This window comes from Jaculus jaculus, chromosome 3, assembly GCF_020740685.1.
Source record: "Jaculus jaculus isolate mJacJac1 chromosome 3, mJacJac1.mat.Y.cur, whole genome shotgun sequence".
Classification (NCBI taxonomy): domain Eukaryota; kingdom Metazoa; phylum Chordata; class Mammalia; order Rodentia; family Dipodidae; genus Jaculus; species Jaculus jaculus.
Window position 1 is genome coordinate 183,928,979 of NC_059104.1, and position 13,147 is coordinate 183,942,125.

The 13,147-nt window shown below is 47.3% G+C and overlaps 1 protein-coding gene across 1 annotated transcript in view; it reads left to right on the forward strand.

Annotated features, from left to right (window-relative positions):
- The first annotated feature begins 807 nt into the window (after window positions 1-807).
- The window catches only part of Nucb2 (nucleobindin 2), a 51,097-nt gene continuing 38,757 nt past the window's right edge, over window positions 808-13,147 (forward strand). Inside the window, exons 1-2 of the mRNA XM_045146353.1 lie at window positions 808-886; window positions 11,317-11,455. The gene's annotated coding sequence lies outside the window, so the exon portion shown is untranslated. The remainder of the gene's footprint in view (window positions 887-11,316; window positions 11,456-13,147) is intronic.

Consider the following 13,147-nt stretch of genomic DNA (forward strand, 5'->3'; position numbering starts at 1 on the left):
ACTGGGACCTACCACTTGTGGAGACTGCACTGACATAGTACTTTGTGTTACCTCACCAGCAGCAAAGGAAGGCCATTTCTTCAGGTGGAAACAACGCAGAACAAGTAGGGCTCAGAAAGGTGCTAGCAAGCTTTGAAAGCAGCCTGCAGGCTCCAGAAGCTTTTCTGCCCCCCTCCCACACTGCGCCCAGACATTTGAGCTTTGGTTTCCCGGTTTTTGGAATAAGTTGGGCAGAGATGTGTCAGTTCTATGGGGGGGGGGGGCGTAGAGAAAGCTGTATGTCATGGGCGAATGGCAGCAGAATAAAGCGAAGGCAATGCAATCAAGCCCCAGTGACTCAGGACCCAGAATACGGAAGGTGGGATGCTGCTGCAAACACCCTCCGAAGAGGAGGGTGGGGACCCTGCAAGAGGCCGAACATCCCTCCTCCTTTTGCCCACCAGCGTGGGCTCCTGCGGGCGCAGGCCGGCGACCCCGAGAGACTCTCCTGGGGCTCCGCGGGGCTCCCCGCACCCGCCCAAGTCCTGCTCCACAGGCTTCTCCAGCAGAGCGAGGGAAGGAAGAGGCGCGGCCTCCCCGCCCGCGTCGCCGAGCGCCACGTCCCTCTTGGCTGAGCCTCCCCGAGGCTCCTTCGCGTAGGAGCTGCGCACCGGCCGCCCCCAGCCTCGCCCGCGCGGACTCGGCCCTCGCCCGCCAATAGGCGCCGTCCGCGGTCCCGAGTCGGACCAATCAGCGGCGGCGAGGGGGCGGGCGCTGTTGCCATGGCGGCCGGGAGGCGGGCTCGCGCGGCCGGCGGGGGACGGAGCGGAGCCGGGGCCGCGGGCTGCACGGACGCGCTGGGGCGGAGCGGAGCGGAGCGGAGCGCGCCGGGACCCCCTCCGGGAAGGTGGGTGGGCCGGAGCGGGGCGCGGGTCGGGCCCGCGGGAGGGAGGCTGGCGCGGCTCGGGGCCGAGGCTCGGGTCGAGTTGTCGCCCTGCTGCGGCCGCGCGGTGAGCATGGCGGGGTCCGAACCCGGGGCGGGCATGGCCGGGGAAGAGAGGACTCCGGGGTCCCCCTCCTCGCTTCCGCAAGCCGCAGGCCCCCCGGCTCTGCTTCGGCGTGGATGGCCAGAGCGGCCGGGGTAGGTGCAGGACCGAGGCCGGGGCGGGGTCCTGGCGGCTCCTTGGAGAGGTGGATGCCCCCCGGAGTCCTAGGAGGGTGGACCCCGCTTCTCCTGGTGATGCATGGATGCTCGCCACCCCGCGCAGCCAGCCTAGGCCCGGGAACCCCGCTCTTCTGTTCACCCACCATCCATGCCCTGACACTAAGGAGAAAGTTCGTGCCGGTCTTAGTATCGTTTCTCCAAAGTGACAAATCTGGCTCGAGACGAGCTCTTTCAGAGTTAGGGGTCGGGAAAGATGGCACTTACTTTCTCCTTGCACCTGCTAAATGGTAACTCGGTGGTTTGTGGTTGATGTTCGCAGCGGTCTTGGTGGCAATTATTGTTATTATTTTTTACAATATATCATTGAGAAAGAGGTGAAGGGAGGGGAGAGGATGAAAATGAACAGATTTATGGGAAACAAAACCTTATGAAATTCTCAGTGTCCCCTAATCTCTTACCCTGGATAATGTACCTTTTTACACAACTAAATACTAAGGACTACCATCTAAGCCTTTTATTAAGGCTCTGTTAAATCCATAGACAAGTAATGTGTACACTGATCCCCCCACCCTGCTTTTTTTTAACCTTGGTTTTGAAAAGGCCAGAGGCTTGTGAGTCATAAAAGCCCAGTTAGGGAAGGCTGAGACAGGAGGTTCAAACCACCTTGGGCAACATAGACACACACACAATAGGGTAGGAGGCCAGAGGGAAGTTTGATGCAAATATTTCTGATAGTCACTTTTGTTTGATCTTGATTGTCTTTTTGGAAAGTTTAAAAATTTGAGATAGCTGCTGTAAGAAATTAGCTAAAAGCAGAATGACTAATGGTAGACTTGGATCTATTTGGCTTTTCCTAGTTCCTACTTTTTCCTATTTATTTCTTAGAGAATTTCCAGGTAGATTTTGTTAAATGATTAGATTCTTTCATCCCTGATGGAAATTGTCTTAGGACCCTTCCTGATTTAAGCTTTGAGATCTTGTTTTATAAAACTTGAGCAAAAGCCTGGCTTTATGGTGCTCTTGCCTATAATCCTCACACTGGGGTAAAAGAGTATTGTTGAGTTCTAGGCTAGCCTGGGCTACGGAGTGCTTTCTAGGTACTTTGAGACCTTGGCTCAAAAAAATCATTGATTTATTTTGATTTTTCGAGGTAGGGTCTCCCTCTAGCCCAGGCTGACCTGGAATTCACTATGTAGTCTCAGGGTGGTCTCGGACTCATGGCGATCCTCCTACCTCTGCCTCCTGAGTGCTGGGATTAAAGACGTGCACCACCACGCCTAGTTTTTTTGTTTTAAATGTATTTATGTATTAGTTATGGTTTTTTTTTTTTTTTTTTTGAGGTAGGGTCTCGCTTTAGCCCAGGCCTACCTGGAACTTACTATGTAGTCTCAGGGTGGCCTCAAACTCACGGTGACCCCCTACCTCTGCCTCCCAAGTGCTGGGGTTAAAGGCGCCCGGTTATTTATGTTTTTTAAAATATATATTTAATTAATTTATTTATTTGAGAGAGAAAAAGACAGAGAGAGAGAGAGAGAGAGAGAGAGAGAGAGGGAGGGAGGGAGGGAGGGAGGGAGGGAGGGAGGGAGGGAGGGAGGGAGGGGGAGAGAGAATGGACAAACCAGGGCCACCAGCCACTGCAGACGAACTCCAGATGTATGTGCCCCCTTGTGCATCTGGTTTACGTTGGTCCTGGAGAGTCAAACCAGGATCCTTTGGCTTTGCAGACAAACACCTTAACCACTAAGCCATCTTTCTAGCCCCTTATTTATGGCTTTATTTTGTGTTTTCTTTTAAAAGATTTTTATTTATGAAAGAGAGCGCGTGCGTGAGAGAGAGAGGTAGAGAGAGGGAGAGAGAGGGCCAGAGAGAGGGAGAGAGAATGGGCGTACCAGGGCCTCCAGCCACTGCAAACGAACTCCAGACGCGTGCGCCCCCTTGTACATCTGGCTAACGTGAGTCCTGGGGAATCAAGCCTTGAACCCGGGTCCTTAGGCTTCACAGGCAAGCGCTTAACTGCTAAGCCATCTCTCCAGCCCCCATTTATGTTTTTGATTCAAAAAAAATTTGTGGGGAGCCAGGTGTGGTGGCGCATGCCTTTAATCCCAGTGCTCAGGAGGCAGAGGTAGGAGGATCACCATGAGTTCGAGGCCACCCTGAGACTACATAGTGAATTTCATGTCAGCCTGGACTAGAGTGAAACCTTACCTCAAAAAACAAACAAGGCTGGAGAGATGGCTTAGTGGTTAAGGCACTTGCCTGTGAAGCCAAAGGACTTTGGTTTGATTTCCCAGGACCCTCATAAGCCAGATGCACAAGGGCCGCACGCGTCTGGAGTTCATTTGCAGTGGCTGGAGGCCCTGGCGCGCCCATTCTCTCTCTCTACCTGCCTATTTCTCTCTCTCAAATAAATAAATAAAAATAAAAATATAAAAAAAAAAACAAAAAATTGGGGTGAGGGGAAGGATTGGAGAGATGGCTCAAGTGTTAAGGTGTAGTCTAAGAACCTGGGTTCGTTTCTCAAGTACCCACATAAAGCCAGATGCATAAGGTGGCGTATGAGTCTGGAGTTTATTTGCAATGGCTAGACCCTGCAGTGTCCATTCTTTATCTCTCATCTGCCTCTTTCTCTTATAAATAAATAAAATATTATAAACATGATTTTATTTTGAGCAAATTCAACAAATATTTAACAAACAAATATCTCAACATGTGTAGTTCTAATAGAGTCAAAAGTAAAGTTATGGAAATTTAGAATTACAAGTAAAGTATCAAACAATGCCACCCTGGTTATTAGATGAACGGGGCAATGGTACTTCTCATGCCGGTCTTCGCTTCACTGTGATCCAGTTTGGGTGTGGGCCGAGGGTCCTGGCCGTCCCTGAGGGTTAGGACTCCCGGTGCTGCCCTCTGGCTACCTTCCCACCCAGAAGCCGGCCTCTAACTCATGCAGCCCCCCACCTCAGCCTCCTCAGTGCCAGGGTTCTTTAAGCTATGTTGTCTGGCTCTTCAGCCATCTTAATTTTTTATCCATTTCCTCAACTGTGCTTACTTTTCTCCTAAGGTACTTACTGTTCATATCATACATTTTACAGATCCTTTCTTATTTATTTATTTATGAGACAGGATCTTGAATGTGTAAGATAACCTTGAACTTGCAGCAATCTACCTGTTTCAATTAGCCTTCCCTGTTGCTGGGATTACAGGCATGTGACTTTCAGTGTGCTTTTGCCAAGTTGGTTTGTGCCCAGTAAATACTAACTGTAATAAAGTTATAAATAAGCTTAGCATTTATGGTACTTTATAAAATACTATAAAATCAATATAATGATCAAAGCCATTTTTTTTTTTTTTTGTTTTAGGACATGCTTCTCTATCTCTGTCGACTTTTTTGAGGTTTTTAGATAATAATTAAATAATTTAGATAATTAAAATTATAGCTCACTTTTTTTTTTTTTTTGGAAGTAGAGTCTCACTAGCCCAGGCTTACCTGGCCCTCACTCTGTAGTTCCAGCTGGCCTCAAACTCAGAGGGATCCTCTTACCTCCGCCTCCTGAGTGCTGATTAAAGGCGTGCGCCACCACACCCAGCTTATACCTTACTTAAAATTATTAATTTATTTGAGAGAGGCAGAGAAATAGGCAGGGAGAGAGAGAGAGAGGGAAAGAGAGAGAGAAAATGGGTGTGCCAGGGCCTCCAGCAACTGCATATGAACTCCAGATGCATGCACCCTCTTGTGCACCTAGTTTATGTGGGTCCTGGGGAATTAAACCTGGGTCCTTTGGCTTTGCAGGCAAGCACCTTAACTGTTCAGCCATCTCACCAGCCCAGCTTATAGCTCACTTTTAAAGGACCCTGTTAGTGGTAGTGGTATCTGCAGAATACCCCTGCCCCTTTTTGTTTTCTTGAAGTGGGGTCTTACTCTAGCCCAGGCTGACCTGGAATTAATTAATGTAGTCTCAGGGTGGCCTTGAACTCACATGGCAATCCTACTTCTGCCTCCTGAGTGCTGGGATTAAAGGCGTGCATCACCATGCCAGGCATTCTTTTGGTTTTGGTTTTTCTTTTCTTTTTTTAATATTTATTGATTTATTTATTTGAGAGCAACAGACAGAGAGAGAAAGAGGCAGATAGAGAGAGAGGGAGAATGGGCACGCCAGGGCCTCCAGCCACTGCAAACGAACTCCAGACGCGTGCGCCCCCTTGTGCATGTGGCTAACATGGGACCTGGGGAATTGAGCCTTGAACCGAGGTCCTTAGGCTTCACAGGCAAGCCCTTAACTGCTAAGCCATCTCTCCAACCCTGGTTTTGGTTTTTTGAGGTAGGGTCTCACTCTAATCTAGGCTGACCTGGAATTCATTATGTAATCTCAAACTCACAGCGATCCTCCTACCTCAGCCTCCTGAGTGCTGGGATTAAAAGCGTGTGTACCACTCTGCCTGGCTAAATAAGATTAAAAAAAAATTTTTTTTAATTCATTTACTTATTTGAGACAGATTGAGAGAGAGAGAGAGAGAGAGAGAGAGACAGACAGACAGAATTGGCACCACAGGACCTATAGCCATTACACACAAACTCCAGTGCATGCACCACCTTGTGCATCTGGTTTATGTGGGTACTGGGAAATCTAACCTGGGTCCTTAGGCTTCACAGGCAAGTGCCTTAACCACTAAGCCATCTCTCCAACCTGACATTTTTTCTTTTTTTTTTTTTTTTTTTAAATTTTTATTTATTTATTTGAGAGCGACAGACACAGAGGGAAAGACAGATAGAGGGGGAGAGAGAGAATGGGCGCGCCAGGGCTTCCAGCCTCTGCAAACGAACTCCAGACGCGTGCGCCCCCTTGTGCATCTGGCTAACGTGGGACCTGGGGAACCGAGCCTCGAACTGTGGTCCTTAGGCTTCACAGGCAAGCGCTTAACTGCTAAGCCATCTCTCCAGCCCACATTTTTTCTTTTTCACAGAAATATTCAGAAAAGTTTTTTTCAGGTCCATAAGATATATTCCCATAGTTCTTTCCCATAACTCATTTCCACATCTGAGTCTGAGAGCTAGGCATGGTATCTTACTAAATTCTGCAAACATGTCCTAAAATCCTTTATATTTGGTTTTGCAGATGACCCAGCTTCCTCAAAGTTGACCAATTCATACAAGGTTAAAAGTAAGAAAAAGTTAACACTGTAGACACATGTAATCATGGTTTCCCCCTCCACCATAGCTGTAAGCAAAACAAAAGCAAAAACCTTCTTGTATCATCTCCATAGGCATTGAGAAGCAAGGTGTATAATTTTATGCAGATCACAGAAGAAGGAAGATTTTGATGTTAGTAAGTAACTTCCTGATCCCAGCAGTCTTGTTCTCTCTGACATTCCAAGGTCAACTCAATTATTCTATTTTTTAAAATTTTTTTATTAACAACTTCCATGATTATAAAAAATACCCCATGGTGATACCCTCCCTCCCCCCACTTACCCCTTTGAAACTCCACTCTCCATCATACCCCCTCCCCATCTCAATCAGTCTCTCTTTTACTTTTGATGTCATGATCTTTTCCTCCTCTTATGATGGTCTTGTGTAGGTAGTGTCAGGCACCGTGAGGCCATGGATACCCAGGCCATTTTGTGTCTGGAGGGAGCTTGTTGTAAGGAGTCCTGCCCTTCCTTTGGCTCTTACATTCTTTCTGCCACCTATTCTGCATTAGACCCTGAGCCTTGGAAGGTGTGGTACACATATTGCAGTACTGAGCACTGCAGTCATTCCTTTCCATCACCATGATACCTTCTGAGTTGTCCCGAGGTCACTGCCATCTGAAAAGAGAAGATTCTCAACTGAAAGTGAGAGTGGCATTAATATAAGGGTATGAACATTAACAGAAGTGCTTACTGGGCAGTTTGATAAGCATAATATATACATTTGGCCAGACAACAATAGACATTACACCCCTAGGGCTTATGACTACCCCTGTTTTAAGTTTTCAGTATCAGGGATGTATTCCCTTCCCATGGGCCTCCAGTCCAACTAGAGAGTAGTTGGTTTCCCCCATAACAGACATGCCACTATTGCACCTGTTGGCTCATTTGGCCTGGCTGGCCAATTATAAGGCTTGCAGCAGCTCGACATTTTTTAAATATATGGAAAATCTTTAAAGTAGATTTAGAAGAAATATTGTGAAGAATTGTGTATTTCAGCCAAAGAACTTTCCCCATATAACTAATAGTCTAAAAAGAAATTTTATTTTATATATATATTTATATATATATATTTTAAAATCACTTATTTTATTTTTTAGAGAAGGGGATGTAGGGGTTTCACTGTCATTATCTTTTATTTTTCAAGGTAGGGTCTCACTGTAGCTCAGGCTGACCTGAGATTCACTGTGTAGTCTTAGGGTGAGCCCGAACTCACAGTGATTCTCCTACCTCTGCCTCCTGAGTGCTGGGATTAAAGGTATGTGCCACCACGCCCGGAGTAGTCTCACTATTGTCACCCATCCTTGCCCTGGGCTCTCAGTCCTCCAGCCTCAACCTTCTAAAGTAGCAGAGATTACATGGGTATACCACCACACCCAGCCATTTTTATGTCTACACAGGACATTAATTTACGGACTTCAAACAATTGTGTGTATGTGTGTGTGTTTATTTATTTATTTGATTGGTTTTTTTAGGTAAGGCCTCACTGTAACTCAGTCTGACCTGGAATTCACTATGTAGTCTCAGAGTGGCCTCATACTCACGGAGATCCTCCTTCTGCTTCCAGGTGCTGGGTTTAAAGGTGTGTGCTGCCACACCTGGCTAAACAACAGGCTTTTAATAAATTAAAATGATTTTCTCAAGAAAAAAATCACAAACCCAGCATGGCTCAGGGAAATTTTGTGGAAGAGGGGGCGGAAAGAATGTCAGAGCCACATGTTGGGTCATGATATACAGAGACATTTATCATACCAATAACTGTGGGCTAACCCCACAATGCACGACCCATACACCTCAACAAGGAGGGGCCAATGGGGAGGGGGTAGATCAGGGATGAGCCTAATAATGGTATCAAACTGCCTGTACTTGCAGAATAGAAAACTAATTAAAAAAAAAAAGAGGGCTGGAGAGATGGCTTAGCGGTTAAGCGCTTGCCTGTGAAGCCTAAGGACCCCGGTTCGAGGCTCGGTTCCCCAGGTCCCACGTTAGCCAGATGCACAAGGGGGCGCACGCGTCTGGAGTTCGTTTGCAGAGGCTGGAAGCCCTGGCGCGCCCATTCTCTCTCTCTCCCCTCTGTCTTTCTCTCTGTGTCTGTCACTCTCAAATAAATAAATAAATAAAATTAAAAAAAAAAAAAACCACTTCAATAATTTTCAATTTAAAACCATTTTGAAGCCACACTATGGTAAGGAGTGTGCTGAGTGAGAGCACTGCATGTCAGATTCCAGTCCTCCTTCTGCCAAATGACCTCATCCAGTTACTTAACTTCCTGGTGATTTTAAAACCTTCTGTAAAAGTGGGGACTGGCCTGGATTATCTCTAAGATCATTTCTGGACACAGTTTGCCAATTCTACAATCTGCAGGCAGCCAGGCATGGTGGTGCATGTTTGTACCCCTAGCATGTGGGAGGCGAAGGCAAGAGGACAAGGAGTTCCAAGCCAGCCTGAGCTTCCCAGGGAGCCCTGTTCCTTAAATAAATAAATGCACGCTGCACTCGCTGGGTGTGGTGGCGTATGCTTGTGCTCCCAGTGCTCAAGAGGTTGAGGCAAGAGGACCGCTGTTTAGTCCAGGGCCAGTCTGAGCTCCACAGTAAGTTCTAGCCTAGCTTGAACAACACTTGAGACCCTGTCTAAAAAGAATCCTAGGGCTGTAGAGATGGTTTAGTGGCTAAGTGCTTGCCTGTGAAGCCTAAGGACCCCGGTTCGAGGCTTGATTCCCCAGGACCCACGTTAGCCACATGCACAAGGGGGCGCACGCGTCTGGAGTTCGTTTGCAGTGGCTGGAAGCCCTGGCGCGCCCATTCTCTCTCTCTCTTTCTCCCTTTCTCTCTGTCACTCTCAAATAAATAAATAAAAATGAACAAAAAATATTAAAAAAAAAGAATCCTAAATAAGTAAATAAATAAATAATTTCCATTATGTTGCTTAGGAAACATGCGTTAGCAGTTCTATGATTTTATTATTGTTATTGTTATTGTTATTTGGTTTTTCAAGGTAGGGTCTCACTCTAGTTCAGGCTGACCTGGAATTCACTCTGTAGTCTCAGGGTGGTCTTGAACTCACGGTGATCCTCCTAACTCTGTCTCTCGAGTGCTGGGATTAAAGGTATGTGCCCCCACGCCCGGCTGTGATTTTATTTTTATTAAAAATGTATTTATTTATTTGAGGGGGTTAGAGAGGGAGAGATTGGGCACACCAGGGCCTTCAGGCACTGCAAATGAACTCCAGACACATGTGTCACCATGTGCATCTGGCTTATGTGGGACCTGGAGAATTGAACCTGGGTCCTTAGGCTTTGCAGGCAAGTGCCTTAACTGCTAAGCCATCTCTCCAGCCCAGTTTAGGATTTTTGTTTGCTCCGAGACAAGGTCTCCTGTGGTGCAGGCTGGCCTCAAACTCCATCTTCAGTGAAGGATGACCTTGATCCTCCCGCCTCTACCTCACAGGTCTGGGATTATAGGTGTGTGCCACCACACCTGGCTTCGCTTCTCAGTATAGGATTTAACAGAAAAACTCACCTTATATCTTAAAGCTTCATTACTGAGGGGCTGGGGAGGTGGTTCATCAGTTAAGTGCTCTTGCTTGAGAAGCCTACTGGCCTGGTTTTGTTTCCCCAGGACCCACATAAAGCCAGATGCAAAAAGTGATGCATGTCTCTGGAATTTATTTGTGGTGGCAGGAGGCCCTGATTTATACACACGTGCCCTCTCTGCTGAAAATAAATCAATCAATAAATATATATTTTAAAGTCTTGTTGCTGAGAAAAAATTATCTTTCTTTTCTTTTCTTTTCTTTTCTTTTCTTTTCTTTTCTTTTCTTTTCTTTTTTTTTTGTGAGGTGGGGTGTGTCTCTTGTCCAGGCTGACCTGGAATTAACTATGTAGTCTCAGGGTGGTCTTGAATGATCCTCCTACCTCTGCCTCCTGAGTGCTGGGATTAAGGGGATGTCACCATGCTGGTTGAAAAATAAAATATTTGATCTGAGTTCCTCCTGGTTAAGAGGGGGTCAGTGTAGAACAGCTTGGACACGGTGAACCAGTACCTCTGTTAGGGTCTTTGACTCTGTTTATTCATAAATTTCTCTTCCCCCTGGAATACCATATCATTTTATTTCCTACCACATCATAAAAATTTGGTACTTAAAATTTTTTTAAAATTTTTATTTATTTATTAGAGAGATAGAAAGAAAGAGAATGAGAATGAATCAGGGCCTCTAGCCACTACAGATGAACTCCAGATGCATGTGCCGCCATGTGCAGCTGGCTTATGTGGATTCTGGGGAATTGAACCTTGGTCCTTAGGCTTTGCAGGCAAATGCCTTAACAGCTAAGCTACCTCTCCATCCCAACCTCCCAATTTTTGTTGAAAAAAATTGAAAAACATTGGCATCTTCGAAGCAAATACCTGTTCACCAAGTTCCTTTATTAAATTCTTGTTGAAATTTCCTGTGTGATTTGTTTTCCTCACTGATTAAGGAAGAGCAAAATGATGTCAGGGCTGGTGATGTATGTAGCTCAGTGGTAGAGTACTGCTTGGGAAAAGCCTTGACCTTGATCCTTAATCTTGGAAAGAAAATTAAAAAGGAATATTGATTAAAGAAAAACTTGTTGGGCATAGTGGTGCACACCTTTAATCTTAGTACTCCACTCGGGAGGCAGAGGTAGGAAGATCCAGTGAGTTCGAGGCCACCCTGAAACTCCGTAGTGAATTCCAGGTCAGCCTGGGCTAGAGTGAAACACTACCTCGAAACACCCCCCCCCCCCAAAAAAAAATCAAAAAACAGCAACAAAAATTTGCAACAGAGCCTGATATAGAGTAAGTACTCAATTTTTTTCCTTTTACTTTTTTCTTGCTGTTGGTACATTTTTTAACATTAATTGTACACTCTGTTTACAAATACATATGCTGTCATATGCTGCTTTTACTTAATAAGATTAATGTATAATTCATTGTTATATTTTATTAATTAATTTTTTTCATATTTAGAACCTAAGAGTCGCTTTTTCATGGGAAAAAAATTGGGCTAGGAGCTAGAACCACTCTGCAGAACTGTACAAATCATCTTCCCTCTGGATCAGGTGCTTAACTGATCAAACCAAGAGAAAAGTTCTTTACCCATCTGAAGGTAAGTACTCAGCTAAGAAATAGCCTTTTTTTTTTTTTGGTTTTTCAAGGCAGGGTCTCACTCTAGCCCAGGCTGACCTGGAATTCACTATGTAGTCTCAGGGTGGCCTTGAACTCACAGCGATCCTCCTACTTCTGCCTCCCGAGTGCTGGGATTAAAGGCGTGCGCCACCACGCCTGGCTCATGATGACATTTTCATACCAGTATATCAGCACATTTTGTTCATAGCTGCTTCCTACTACTCTCCCACCCCTCTCTCTCTCGCTGGTCCTCTTCCTTCCCGCTCCTCAGTTCCCTTCTCATTTCTGGGACAAACACCTGGCCAGAATCAGCTCTAGGGTGAAAGGGTCTATTTCATACTTAAAGTTTCAAGGGGAAGCTCAGTCATGGTAGGAACACCTAACAGGCAGCTTGAGTGTCACGTCTTACCACATCAGCTGGGGAGAAGCAAGAGTGAGCTGGACCTGGCAAGGGGGTTTGCCCTGTAAAGGTCCACAGGCCACCCACCCCCTCCAGCAAGGCTCCACCTCTCAGATCACCACGGACTGGGGACTGAGCAGGCGGCTTGATCACAAACCCCTGAGGCCATGGGGCACTTCGTGCAGACACAGTACCTCTTCTGCTCTTTTGTCATGTATGTGTTCCTATGTAGGCTCTGCGTGTGGGAGAACACGCAGTGTTGTGCTTCTTCTGCCCCATCGTCATTCTCAGTTACCCCTACTCCCTCCTCGTGACCCCTCCCTCCCCCATCACTCTCAGTCAGTTACCCCTTCTCCCTCCTCGTGACCCCTCCCTCCCCCATCACTCTCAGTTAGTTACCCCTTCTCCCTCCACGTGACCCCTCCCTCCCCCATCACTCTCAGTCAGTTACCCCTTCTCCCTCCTCGTGACCCCTCCCTCCCCCATCACTCTCAGTTAGTTACCCCTTCTCCCTCCACGTGACCCCTCCCTCCCCCATCACTCTCAGTCAGTTACCCCTTCTCCCTCCTCGTGACCCCTCCCTCCCCCATCACTCTCAGTTAGTTACCCCTTCTCCCTCCACGTGACCCCTCCCTCCCCCATCACTCTCAGTTAGTTACCCCTTCTCCCTCCACGTGACCCCTCCCTCCCCCATCACTCTCAGTTAGTTACCCCTTCTCCCTCCACGTGACCCCTCCCTCCCCCATCACTCTCAGTTAGTTACCCCTTCTCCCTCCTCGTGACCCCTCCCTCCCCCATCACTCTCAGTTAGTTACCCCTTCTCCCTCCACGTGACCCCTCCCTCCCCCATCACTCTCAGTTAGTTACCCCTTCTCCCTCCACGTGACCCCTCCCTCCCCCATCACTCTCAGTTAGTTACCCCTTCTCCCTCCTCGTGACCCCTCCCTCCCCCATCACTCTCAGTTACCCCTTCTCCCTCCACGTGACCCCTCCCTCCCCCATCATTCTCAGTTAGTTACCCCTTCTCCCTCCACGTGACCCCTCCCTCCCCCATCACTCTCAGTTAGTTACCCCTTCTCCCTCCTCGTGACCCCTCCCTCCCCCATCATTCTCAGTTAGTTACCCCTTCTCCCTCCTCGTGACCCCTCCCTCCCCCATCACTCTCAGTTAGTTACCCCTTCTCCCTCCACGTGACCCCTCCCTCCCCCATCACTCTCAGTCAGTTACCCCTTCTCCCTCCTCGTGACCCCTCCCTCCCCCATCATTCTCAGT